The 12,456-nt window shown below is 41.8% G+C and overlaps 1 protein-coding gene across 11 annotated transcripts in view; it reads right to left on the reverse strand.

The window, feature by feature from the left end:
• LOC140191785 (thyroid hormone receptor alpha) overlaps nucleotides 1-12,020 on the reverse strand; it is a 534,600-nt gene extending 522,580 nt beyond the window's left edge. For 6 of the 11 annotated variants that reach the window (XM_072249528.1, XM_072249531.1, XM_072249526.1 and 3 more), the window contains exon 1: nucleotides 11,742-12,020. The gene's annotated coding sequence lies outside the window, so the exon portion shown is untranslated. Of the gene's footprint in view, nucleotides 1-6,292; nucleotides 6,423-6,504; nucleotides 6,689-9,387; nucleotides 9,564-11,741 lie in introns of all 11 variants that reach the window. The other 5 variants (XM_072249525.1, XM_072249524.1, XM_072249520.1 and 2 more) reach the window with 2 other exon arrangements.
• Between the last annotated feature and the right edge of the window lie 436 nt (nucleotides 12,021-12,456).

The raw sequence follows: 12,456 nt of genomic DNA on the forward strand, positions 1-12,456 counted from the left end.
AGAAGGCAAAGAGTGGTTGTAGAAGGGTCATATTCTGCATAGAGGTCAGTCACCAGTGCTATGCCTCAGGGATCTGTTCTGGGACCCTTACTCTTCGTGATTTTTATAAATGACCTGGATGAAGAAGTGGAGGGATGGGTTAGTAAATTTGCTGATGACACAAAGGTTGGGGGTGTTGTGAATAGTGTGGAGGGCTGTCAGAGGTTACAGCGGAACATTGATAGGATGCAAAACTGAGCTGAGAAGTGGCAGCTGGAGTTCAACCCAGATAAGTCAGTGCAGGTCGGTGGGACTAGGTGAGAGTAAGAGTTCGGCACGGACTAGAAGGGCCGAGATGGCCTGTTTACGTGCTGCAATTGTTATATGGTTATAAGTGTGAGGTGGTTCATTTTGGTCGGTCAAATATGATGACAGAATATAGTATTAATGGTAAGTCTCTTGACAGTGTGGAGGATCAGAGGGATCTTGGGGTGTGAGTCCATAGGACACTCAAAGTTGCTGCGCAGGTTGACTCTGTGGTTAAAAAAGCATACGGTGCATTGGTCTTCATCAATCCTGGGATTGAGTTTAGGAGCCATGAGGTAATGTTGCAGCTATATAGGACCCTGGTCAGACCCCACTTGGAGTACCGTACTGTGCACAGTTTTGGTCGCCTCACTACAGGAAGGATGTGGAAACCATAGAAAGGGTGCAGAGGAGATGTACAAGGATGTTGCCTGGATTGGGGGGGCATGCCTTATGAGAATAGATTGAGTGAACTCAGCCTTTTCTCCTTGGAGTGACGGAGGATGACAGGTGTACAAGATGATGGGAGGCATTGATCGTGTGGATAGTCAGAGGCTTTTTCCTAGGGCTAGCATGAGAGGGCACAGCTTTAAGGTGCTTGGAAGTAGGTACAGAGAGGATGTCAGGGCTAGCACAAGAGGGCACAGCTTTAAGGTGCTTGGAAGGTGGTACAGAGGGGATGTCAGGGGTAAGTTTTTTATGCAAAGTGTGGTGAGTGCGTGGAATGGGCTGCTGGCAACGGTGGTGGAGGCAGGTACAATAGGGTCTTTTAAGAGACTCCTGGACAGGTATATGGAGCTTCGAAAAATAGGGGGCTATGGGTAACCCTAGGTAACTTCTCAGGTAAGGACATGCTTGGCACAGCTTTGTGGGTCAAAGGGCCTGTATTGTGCTGTAGGTTTTCTATGTTCCTATGTTTCTAAAACAGTAGGCCAGATTTTGCTAAGTGTTTTGAGATGAAGAATGGCTGCAGAAACTAGCCTACTTAGCAGACACTTGTTACCATATGAACCAGTTGAACAAGTCTCTGCAAGGTCCTGGAGAAAATATTTTGACTTCAAATGACAAGATTCTTGGATTTAAACGGAAACTGAATCTTTGGAAAAATCATGTCACAAAAGGAAATCTTAAAATGTTTCCACTGCTGTTTGGGCTTGAGAGTGAGGAAGGATCAGAAAATCTTGAGTATTATTGAAAACCACCTGGAAGAACTGTAGAACAAAATTGAACAATATTTTTCCTCACTTTCAACACAAGTGTATGACTAGGTGATGGACCCTTTCTCTGAATCTTCTGCTCAGCCTGAGAACTTGACTTTGAGAGAAGAGGAAGAGCCTTGTGAGCTATACTCTGATCGTCCACTCAAGATGAGATTTACTGACCTGCCCCTGGATAAAATCTGGATTTCTGTGAAAGAAGAGTATCTTGCCATTCATAGAAAGCAATGAATGTTTTGCTGCAAACAACAGGAATTCTGCAGATGCTGGAAATTCACTTACTCACTCTTCCTTCAGTTAGTCCTGACGAAGGGTCTCGGCCTGAAACGTCGACTGCACCTCTTCCTACAGATGCTGCCTGGCCTGCTGCGTTCACCAGCAACTTTTATGTGTGTTGCAATGTTTTGCTGCAGTTTTCAACTTCCTACATGTGTGAGCAAGCTTTTCCTTGTTTAACAAACACCAAGAGTAAGGATAGAAATCGTCTCACTTCGATTGAAGGAGAAATTTGTGTGTGCTTATTTCAAGTTCGACCCAGAGTTGAGAAATTTATTATGTTTACCTTATGAGTTTTTAAAATTTATGAAAGAGAAAGAAAGTTTAATTTCAAGAAAGGTAAGCTAAGCTTAACTATCTGTTTCTTTTCCAAGAAACTTTAGCTAAAAATTCATTCTCTACTCAAAAGAGCATTGATAATTATTTTTGGATTATTATATCTACAAGCTATTGATCGCACTAATGTATTGTGAGCTCCAGATATAATAATTTTTATGCAGGGGTCTCCTGAGACCTGAAAATTATTTCAAGGGTTGCTGCAGGGGAAAAAGGTTGAGAAAGGCTGCTTTAGACAATCAAGAAAGCTCACCAACACCACTATTTCCTGAGGAGGTGAAAGACATCTGAACTATATACTCACGTCATTCTACAGATGTGCAGTAGAGAGCATCCTATCATGCTGCATCACTGTGTGGTATGGAAACTGCACTGCAGAAGGCAGGAAGGCTCCACAACAGATAGTCAAAACAGCCCAATGCATCACCATCACCAGCTTACCCACCATCAAGGACACATGCACAGAAAGGTGCCAGAAAAAGACCAACGAACATCATGAAGGACCCCCATCTACCCTGCTCATAGACTGTTTGCCCCACTCCCATCAGGGAGTAGGCTACATAGCATCCATGCCGGATCACCAGACCCAAAAAACAGTTACTTTCCCCAAGCGGTAAAGTTGATCAACACTTCTACCCACTAACTCACCCCTCCACGACTGATTTATCATTTCTTGTCAGAGTCACCTTATGTAAGACACTCCTGTGCCTAGTGTCACTTTATGGACATACAGACAATCTAAGCTATTTTATGCATTTATATTTATTGTGTTCTTTGTATTATTATGTTCTTTATCTTATTGTGTGGCTTTTTGTGCTGCATCAGATCTGGAATAACAATTATTTTTTTCTCCTTTACACTTCTGTACTGGAAACGACCTTAAGCAATCTTGAATAAGAGTCAGTGTCCGCTCGAGGCTGGAGCTGGAGGTCTGTCCTGGGGTTAAAGGATTATGTATGGGCGTGCGTAGGAGGGAGGAACGGGGCATGTTTTTGCACTTATTGTTTGTTTTTTTTTGTGTTCTGTGTTGTTCTGCCGAACATTGTGGGCATGCTAGGTTGGCACGAAAATTTGCAGACTGCCTATAGCACACCCTCAGGTGTGTTGGTTGTTAACACAAATGACGCCTTTCACTGTATGTTTTGATGCACATGACAAATAAACTTGAATCTTGCATTTGCATTTAAATAACCCATAAAGTACCGGAGACAGGGATAAATGTACTGATATCACTCACAAGCTGATGACCGGACTGAAATGTTCTAGCTAAGGAAATTGAGTCAACACTGGTAAATTTTCAGTTATGGCTATAATAAACAACTATATGTTCTCCTATGAAAAAAAGAGCACAATGTGACTCTGTTTTTAAGTCCACATCCGAGTTGAAGCATACTCAATTATACCAGAATAGATGGCCAGAAGGAACTGTTATAAGTGATTGAATTTAGTTCATCCATGGGACATGGACATCACTGACAAGGTCGGGTTTTAACATCCATCCTTAATTGCTCTTGACTGAAGCAACTTTCTAAGCTATTTCACAGGACACTCAATAATCAACGACATTGGCAGATCCAGAGAACAGACTACATACAGGCCAGATAATTAACGATGACAGATTTCCATGTGGAAAGGCATTAGGGAACCAGAAGAGTTTTACAATGTCCCAGTAATTTTATGGCTTCCATCCCTGTCTTACTAAATTACTTGAATTTAAATTCCCCACTGCTCTGGTGGTGTTTTCAGCCTGTGCTTCTGCATCAATATTTCAGGATTCAAATTACTATACTTCACTTGACTGTACTACGGTTCTTGTTAAAGTACACTATAAGTCGTCTTAATTCCCTAGCCATAATAAGGAGGAATTTCTTTAGCTAAGAGTATGGTGAATCTGTGAAATTCACTGCCCCAGGCAGCTGTGGAGGCCAAGTCATTGGACATATTTAAAGCGGAGGTTGATAGGTTCATGATTAGTCAGGGCGCCTAAAGGTTACATTGAGAAAGCAAGAAAATGAGATTGAGTGGGATAATAAATCAGCCATGATGAAATAATGGAGCAGACTCAATGGGCTGAATGGCCTGACTCTGCCCCTTTATCTAATGGTCTTATGGTAATTAAATTTGAGGATGCAGAAAAATTCATATTCAGTGTTATTCACTGACTGCTGCACATTGTCAATGTTAAGCAAGGATTGGCTGCAATGCCAATTTCTACCAATATTAATTTACTTGCACAGGAAGAATAGTTCCTTCAAGCAGGGTACCAGATGATGCCAGCGGTCTGCAGAATTGTGCCCTAGCAAAGTCCAAAGGAAAAACAAAGGGAAAAAAGGGAATTTACTTCAAAAGCTTCCCTTGCTTTTATAAAGATAAAAAATAAAGATTTAAAAAGATTAGCTTTATTTGTCACTGGTACATCGAAACATACAGTGAAATGTGTCGTTTTGCATCAACAACCAACACAGTCTGAGGATGTGCTGGGGCCAGCCTGCAAGTGTGGCCATGCTTCCCGTGCCACACTAGCATGCCCACAACTTACTAACCCGAACCGTACATTTTTGGAATGTGGGAGGAAACTGGAGTGCCCAGAGTAAACCAGCGCAGTTCGGGGGAAAATGTACAAACTCTTTACACTTTTAACCCAACTGAATTTCTGAGAGAAAGCAATCTTCTCCACCGCCCATCCACCCCTACAAGCATCCTGTAAAAAAAGCAAGATAGAATAATCTTATAAGAGATACTGTACCAAAGAAACTGGAATGTACTTAAGCAGTAACTACAAAAGGCTTGTTTCACTCAGTGAGACCTTATGTATCTTTTAAACAGTGTAACATTAAGTTTAGATATGGAATCATGATTATGATTTGGAATTCAAATCAAATATGTAAATGGAATCATGGTTCCAATATTTTGGTCGCTCTCCCACTGGAACACATCTTCACAGATTCAATGTTTCTTTATTCTAACCCAAATGCCCATTCTTCATGAACTAAGATAGTTAGTCAAGCTGTCTGTGTAAGTCGGCATCACTGCACAGCCTAAAATGCCAACTTCTACAGCAGTTACTTGTTCATAAAAAGCAACTGAAACTCTTCCAGCTTTTTCGCAGTCATAACTCAGGGTGAACTCTCAATTCCTCAATGTTCCTGTCCAGAACATGTATCCATTATAATGATAACCAGCCAACTTTGAGTATAGTTGTTACTTATCAGCCATCGATTTGCAAAGTGTTACCAAATATATACTTTTACCATTTCTATGATCTGTTTCATGAGATCAGTAATATTAGGTATGCATTCAGTGGCACTTTATTAGGTACCTCCTGTACCTAACGAGGAGGCCACTGTGTGTTTGTTCGTTGTCTTCTGCTGTTGTAGCCCATACACTGCAAGGTTCAATGTGTTTTGCATTCAGAGATGCTCTTCTGCACACCACTATTATAATGTGTGATTATTTGAGTTACAGTCTCCTTCCTGTCAGCTTGAACCAGTCTGGCCATTCTCCTCTGACCTCTCTCATTAGCAAGGCATTTTCACCCACAAAGCTACTGCTCGCTGGATTTTTTTTTTTTTTGTTTCTTGTATCATTCTCTGTAAACTCTAGAGACAGTTGTGCATGAAAATCCCAGGAGATCAGCAGTTTCTGAGATACTCAAACCACCCTGCTTGGCACCAATAACCATCCCACGGTTAAAGTCACTAAGATCACATTTCGTCTCCATTCTGATGTTTGATTTGAACAAAAACTGAACCTCTTGACCATGTCTGCATACTTTTATGCATTGAGTTGCTGTCACATGATTAGCTGACTAGGTATTTGTGTTAACGAGCAGGTGTGCAGGTGTACCTAATAAAGTGGCCACTGAGTATTTGAACATACTTTTAACAACATTCCTTTACAGCATTTACAAACTAATACTTCCTGGCGTGTCATGTTCAGGAATTCCATGCCTCTCAAAAATAAATTAACATGATCTTAAACATATACTTGCGAACATCTTACTTACTGTTTCACTAGGTCCTTCAAGGGAAGGAAAGCTGCCGTTAGTCCTTAGCCTGGCCTCTAACCGCATACCTGCAGCTATATGGCAAACTCTGAACAAGTTCACTCAGTTTAAAGAACAATTAAGGACTGACCTTTGCACCCCGAGAATGGATAAATAGAAAATTACTTCTGACCCCAACATTAATGCTGCTTTCATTGCCAAGTCACGCAAACATTTCATTTCTCAAGAAGTATCCCCGTCTCTTGCCTCTTCTCCAGACAATGCAGACTTTTGATTCAGAAGTCCAAACAAGCCTTTCAGACCTTGTTGAAGGAATGGTCAAAAATTGTGAAGCTGCATCATCAATGCCAGGAAATTATGAAAAAAACATTGGTTAGGTCTCACCTGGAACCGAACCACGTGACTGCTATTCCATGACATCCACTATCGGGTCTGCTGATTGTGCAGCATTGAGCCTTTGAGCAGGTGACTATTTGAGTCAGGCAGGGGAAAGGTTTTATACAGCCAGTACAGAGTACCCCTGTGACCATCCACCTGAACAACAGGATACTTTTGTGGGAGGGATTACCTACAAGAGGAAAGTCACAGTGGTCAGATCTCTGGCACTGAGTCTGGCTCTGTGTCTCAGAAGGGAAGGGAGGAGAAGAGGCATGCTGTAGTGATGGGGATTCGTTAATTAGACGAACAGAAAGGAGGTTCTGTGCACAAGAACAAGACTCCTAGATGGTATGTTGCCTCCCAGGTGCCAGGGTCTGGGATATCTCGGATCGAGTCCTCAGCATTCTCAAGTGGTAGGGTGAACAGCCAGAGGTTGTGGTCCTTGTAGGTACCAATGACATAGGCAGGAAGAGTGACGAGGTTCTGCAAAGTGAGTTCAAGGAATTCGGTGCTAAGTTAAAGGGCAGGACCTCCAGGGTTGTGATTTCAGGATCGCTACACATGCCACGTACTAGTGAGGGCAGAAATAGGAAGATTATACAGTTTAACACGTGGCTAAGACGTTGGTGTTGGAGGGAGGGCGTCAGGTTTTTGGATCATTGGGCCCTCTTCCAGGGAATCTGTACAGAAGAGATGTTGTGCATCTGTACTGAAGGGGGACTAATATCTTAGCAGGGAGGTTTGCGAGTGCTGCACGGGGGTGTTTTCAACTAGAGTTGCAGGGGGATGGGAGCCAGAGCGCCAGAGCGCCAGAACAGGAGAATTCGTCTAGTGAGGCTTTATGGGTGGAACTGAGGGAAAAGAAATGTACAACCACGTCAATGAGGCTATATTATAGACTACGCACAGTCCGCAGGATTTAGAGGAACAAATTTACAGAGAAATTGCAGACTACCTCCCTACAGGAAAGATGTAAATAAGGGTGAAAGAGTACAGAGAAATTTTACAAGGATGTTGCCAGGACTGGAGGACCTGAGTTATAAGGAGAAATTGAATAGGTTTGGACTTTATTCCTTGGAAAATAGAAGACATAGGGGAGATTTGATAAAGGTATACAAAATTATGGGGGGCAATAACTGGGTAAATGCAAGCAGGCTTTATCCACTGAGGTTGGATGGGATGACAAGTAGAGGTCATGGGTTAAGGGTGAAAGGTGAAAGTTTAAGGAGAACATGAGGGGAAATTTCTTCACTCAGAGGGTCAAGAGAGTGTGGAATGAGCTGTCAGTGCAAATAGTGCATGTAAGCTTGATTCCAATATTTAAGAGGAGTTTGGATAGGTACATGGATGGAAGGGGCATGGAGGGCTATGGTCTGGGTGCAGGTGATGGGAGTAGGCAGATTAAATGGGTTGGCATGGACTAGATGGGCCAAAAGGCCTGTTTCTGTGCTGTACTTTTGTGTGACTCTATAATGCCATTCTGAGTCAGGAGGATGGTGATAGGAAGCAATGGGACCCAGCGTTTTGGTGGGGTTCGGGATTGAAACAGAGGATTGATGTTGCGGTGGGAGGGAAACAGGACTCTGCGGATGAACAGAAGATCAGAAGCTGGGACATTGTCCTGAGAGTGAATGGGGCCAGATTACCTGCAGTAGAGTTGCTATTGGGCAGTATAGTCTACATTTTGAAGGGAGGGTTCAGGACCAACAGCAGGTGGGAATGTTAATGTATGGGGTATGTAAATGGCCACAGATTGGCACAGTCGACTTGATGTTTCTTGAAATCAGGAGTTCAAAGGTTCACTGTAAATTTATTATCTATGCACATACATGTCACCATATACTACCTTGAAATTTATTTTATAGGAAGGAGGTACAGAAACCTTAGGTCCCACACCACCAGGTCTATAAAAGTCTGTCAGGTTTTTAGATGACATGCCAAATTTACTGCAGGTAGCTGGTGGGGTGGAGGACTGTTGGTTGCTTCAAAGCCAAGAGCACCCAATCATTCTACAGGTGTTCAAGTTTGCCCATGCAATTTGAGTACTGTGCTGTCCACAGATACCAGAATGGCAGGTACCACAAAACAATGTAATTCACTGCCCTGTAAAGACTTCTGTATGGGGAATGGTGTCATTATGTGCACCCTTGACATGGAAATCACTTCTGGGTACCGAGGTTGCTTGGCAACAGAAAGTGACCAGTAAAAAAAAAGTGCTTTGGATTGACAACAATATGGTCCTTATGATATCTCATTCTTAAAAAAAAATTGATTTCACTATGCAAAACAGCATTGGCCAATTGAATTTCTAAGCTCTTTTCCTTTAGCAATGTCCTAAGCCATTTCACAGGGCTTTTGCACCACCAGATATTCATTACCAGCAGTCACTGGAGGGGTCTATAGATTTATTCTGCTGGTTTCTAAAACAGTGCACTGGAATCAATCCTGCTCACAAAATGCACCACATCCTTACCCACTGTGGTTGCTAATGGCTATCCTGAATAGTCTCTTTTCTCTTCTAATTAATCTTTTGTCTTCAGTGTAAAGGCATAGTTACACACTTTGTAAAATATTTTAAATATTAATAATATTCTGTTATTATATACCTAGGTAGTGCAGTTCTGTATCAATAATGAAACTAATCAATCTCCAATCTACTTTTTGCAAAGTCATTTCAATTCAATTGTATATAGCTACATGTTTAGTTAAAAAACTAACTTACTTTTGTGACAATCTCATTAATAAAACCATTATCAGCTAACTTCTCTAAAGTATATCAGTTTTTTAAATTCAAGCAAACAAAAATAACTAATTGCTTTTTTTAAAGAAATAAACCATTACCCTGTAATAAATATTATACAAATTAAGATGAATAGTATTGATCCAAACCTTTGTTTCTCTTCTTACAAATGCCGCTAAGTTTGCTGAGTTTCGGTTTTGGACTTACAGCATTTCCAGTTTTTTTGTAAAATTGAATTTGGAGTGCAGCTTGCCCAAAGATTGTCAAATGGCACCCATAACAAAAAATCCATCACCCATTTGTATTTTTACACGTTCCAGAGATGCTGCAATGGTAATAAAGTCAATCAAAAAACACACCGTGAATTTCCAACACAAGCAATAGCTGATCTACTTTTATGAACTATTTTGTATTTACAAGAAAGCACTGCAACTTCAAATTATCTTCTCAAGCTTGGCACTGACTTCTTTCTGTCTGGACTTCTGGTTGTGAGGGGTTAGTTTTACTTCTGCGCACCGGAGTGTCTATTTTCTTCTGCATGAATTTGAATGTCAGCAGCATAATCGGCAGAAGCAGCAGTCTGATCACATGACCAGCCTGGCGGCTTCAATTGACAACTGTAGTCTTAATATAATAACAATGGCAGAGAACTTTTAATCCGTATCCCTTGTGAATTATTTTAAAAGGACATGCTGATCCCACTCATCTGCTCACAAAGCCTTTCCATCACAGAATCAAACCATTTTCTAAACTTAGTTGAGTTTATTGTTTGTGACTCATCTGTTTGGCCTTCCTGAAGTACTTCCTAAACTCATTCTTAACTTTGCTTTACTAATATGAAATCAAAACGGTGAATGTTGGTGGTATTCAACAGATAAGGCATTATCCCGTTAAGATACAAACAAAATCAAGGCTCCTTCATCAGAACTCTGCTTCTCTCTCCGCATGAGCTACTTGAACTGTTGAGTATTTCGAGCATTTTCTGGCTTTATTTCAGATTTCTGCTTTTTTTTTGCATTTTGTTTACCTCACTCATGCCTCTTCAGTATTATTTAAAATGTTGTCAATTTTTATTTGATAATACTCTTGATAAGTGCCCTGGGATGTTTTGTTCTTTTAAAAATGCCATATTAATTGTCACTGTGTTTGGTAGATAATTTGACATTTAATGCATTCAACATTTAATATACCTGTTACTAGTGTATACACCTCTGTGAAGACACTGCCCACTGAGTTCGTCTCAAGACACTGAGAGTTGTCTGGTTCGCTTCCAGATCACAGCTCTCTAGTTTTATGTCTTTTACATGCGTGTCCTTCAAAGCTCAGAGACCAGCATTGGACCAAACTTTAGGCTGAACACCGTGGTGATGGCTTTCTCTAGTTTTTGTGTGGCATTGGGGTAGGTGTATCCTTCAGCAATCAGTTTACTGCTGCTACACTGTTATTAAGTGAAATGCTTCAGTATGACAAGATGCCATATAAATAATCTATCCATTAATATGTTTGATATATGTCTTGTCATTGTTCATTTGTCATGCACGCTAGGGTCTGAATCAGATATTGTCGCAAGAAAAAAAACAAAGCTATTTTCTGCTGTAATCTAACTGACCTTGAAAATAGGCTTAATAACACGTTGCATCTGATTAGACCATAAAATAATACTCATGTTGGCCTTATAATTATACAAGTTTTATCCATATTAGTTGATGTGCAGCTTATGAAATTATGTCCTCTGTTTGCAACGTGGTGCTTCCTCCAATAGTTGCGAGCAATGCTACGGGAGGTTGCAGTGTACTTTTTTAAAAAAACAAGCGCTGAGACTAAATAAGCATGTGGTGTATCAGCACGTGAAAGAGAGAAATGCCTAGTTCTGATCGTGAAACCCTTTGGCCTGAACACTTGCCCGCAGTCCTCAACCTGATTTATGTCTCTCACTTCCAGAGGCTGAATGATCAACTCTGCATTTCTCCAGCCTTTAGATCCGGGACAAGCGCGCAGCCTGGTACCTATCCCAGCCCCCGAAGCGTCCACACACAAAGTGTTCGCCCGAGACTTCCCCAGCCTTGACACGCGACCGTATGGTGACACGCGACCGTGTGGTGTCACGGGCCTTCATGAGTGTACACAACAGCCCGCTACATATTGTTTACAAAGCACGATCGCTAAAAATCGCGCAACTCCAAACCGATCAGCGTTCTGACAGTTGGAGAACATTGAATTGATACTGAAGTTAGCGCACGCAAACACACATGCACGCTGATTCCAAATAGGCGTCGACAGTATAACCCACCCTCCAAACTCGGGGGAGAAAAAGTATCCGTTGTAGGAAATTCTACAATGTAACAAACAAGCTCATAAAGTATATCAAGTTCCAATGTCAGCAGAGGATACCTCGGCGGACTGCATTTCGGCTGACAACTTACACCATTCTATCTTAAAATATTTTAAATCCTTGCATCAAGTTCAGATCAAATCTGGAGATAGTTGATGTTTATGGTCTTACCGCAGTTTCTTCTCTTTCCCGGCTCGTCTGTTTCTCTCGCACTTGGTAGGTTTCAGAGTGCAGAGACGGGGATTAATTTCACTCGGTATTCTATGCCACTGATTGTAGCTATTTCTTTACCCTCCCCTTCCCCCTTCTTCTCATCTCTGATTTCTGTCTGCCCTGATCTCTCTCTCTCTCTCTCTCTCTCTCCTTCTCTTTCTATCTCTCTCTTTCCTCGCTGTCAAATCGAAAGTAGGTTCAGACTCCGCCTCCTCTCTCACATATTACACACACACGCGCGCGCGCACACACACCACACACACACACACACACCACACACACACACACACACACACACACACACACACACACACACACACACACACACACACACACACACACACACACACACACACACACACACACACACACACACACACACCATCGTTTGTCCAGGAGCTCTCAATGACTTCAAATGTGTATTTTATTTAAGGAAAAAAACACATACACAGTCGCTAAATTCTAAATCGGACGGCTGTTTACGACGTGATTAAACGAAACACGCAATGAAGAAATGTGTAGGTCGAGCGGGCTCCGAGCTGTTGGAGAAATACCATTGAGTATTTTAACACCTGGGTACATGCTGGCTCTGTCAGTAACAGGACCACAACTGCCCTCTGGAGGCAAAGCAGGAACAAGCTGTGCTGAGACGTTGCTGAGGGGGGAAATAGTC

Source organism: Mobula birostris, chromosome X, assembly GCF_030028105.1.
Source record: "Mobula birostris isolate sMobBir1 chromosome X, sMobBir1.hap1, whole genome shotgun sequence".
In the NCBI taxonomy this organism is placed as follows: domain Eukaryota; kingdom Metazoa; phylum Chordata; class Chondrichthyes; order Myliobatiformes; family Myliobatidae; genus Mobula; species Mobula birostris.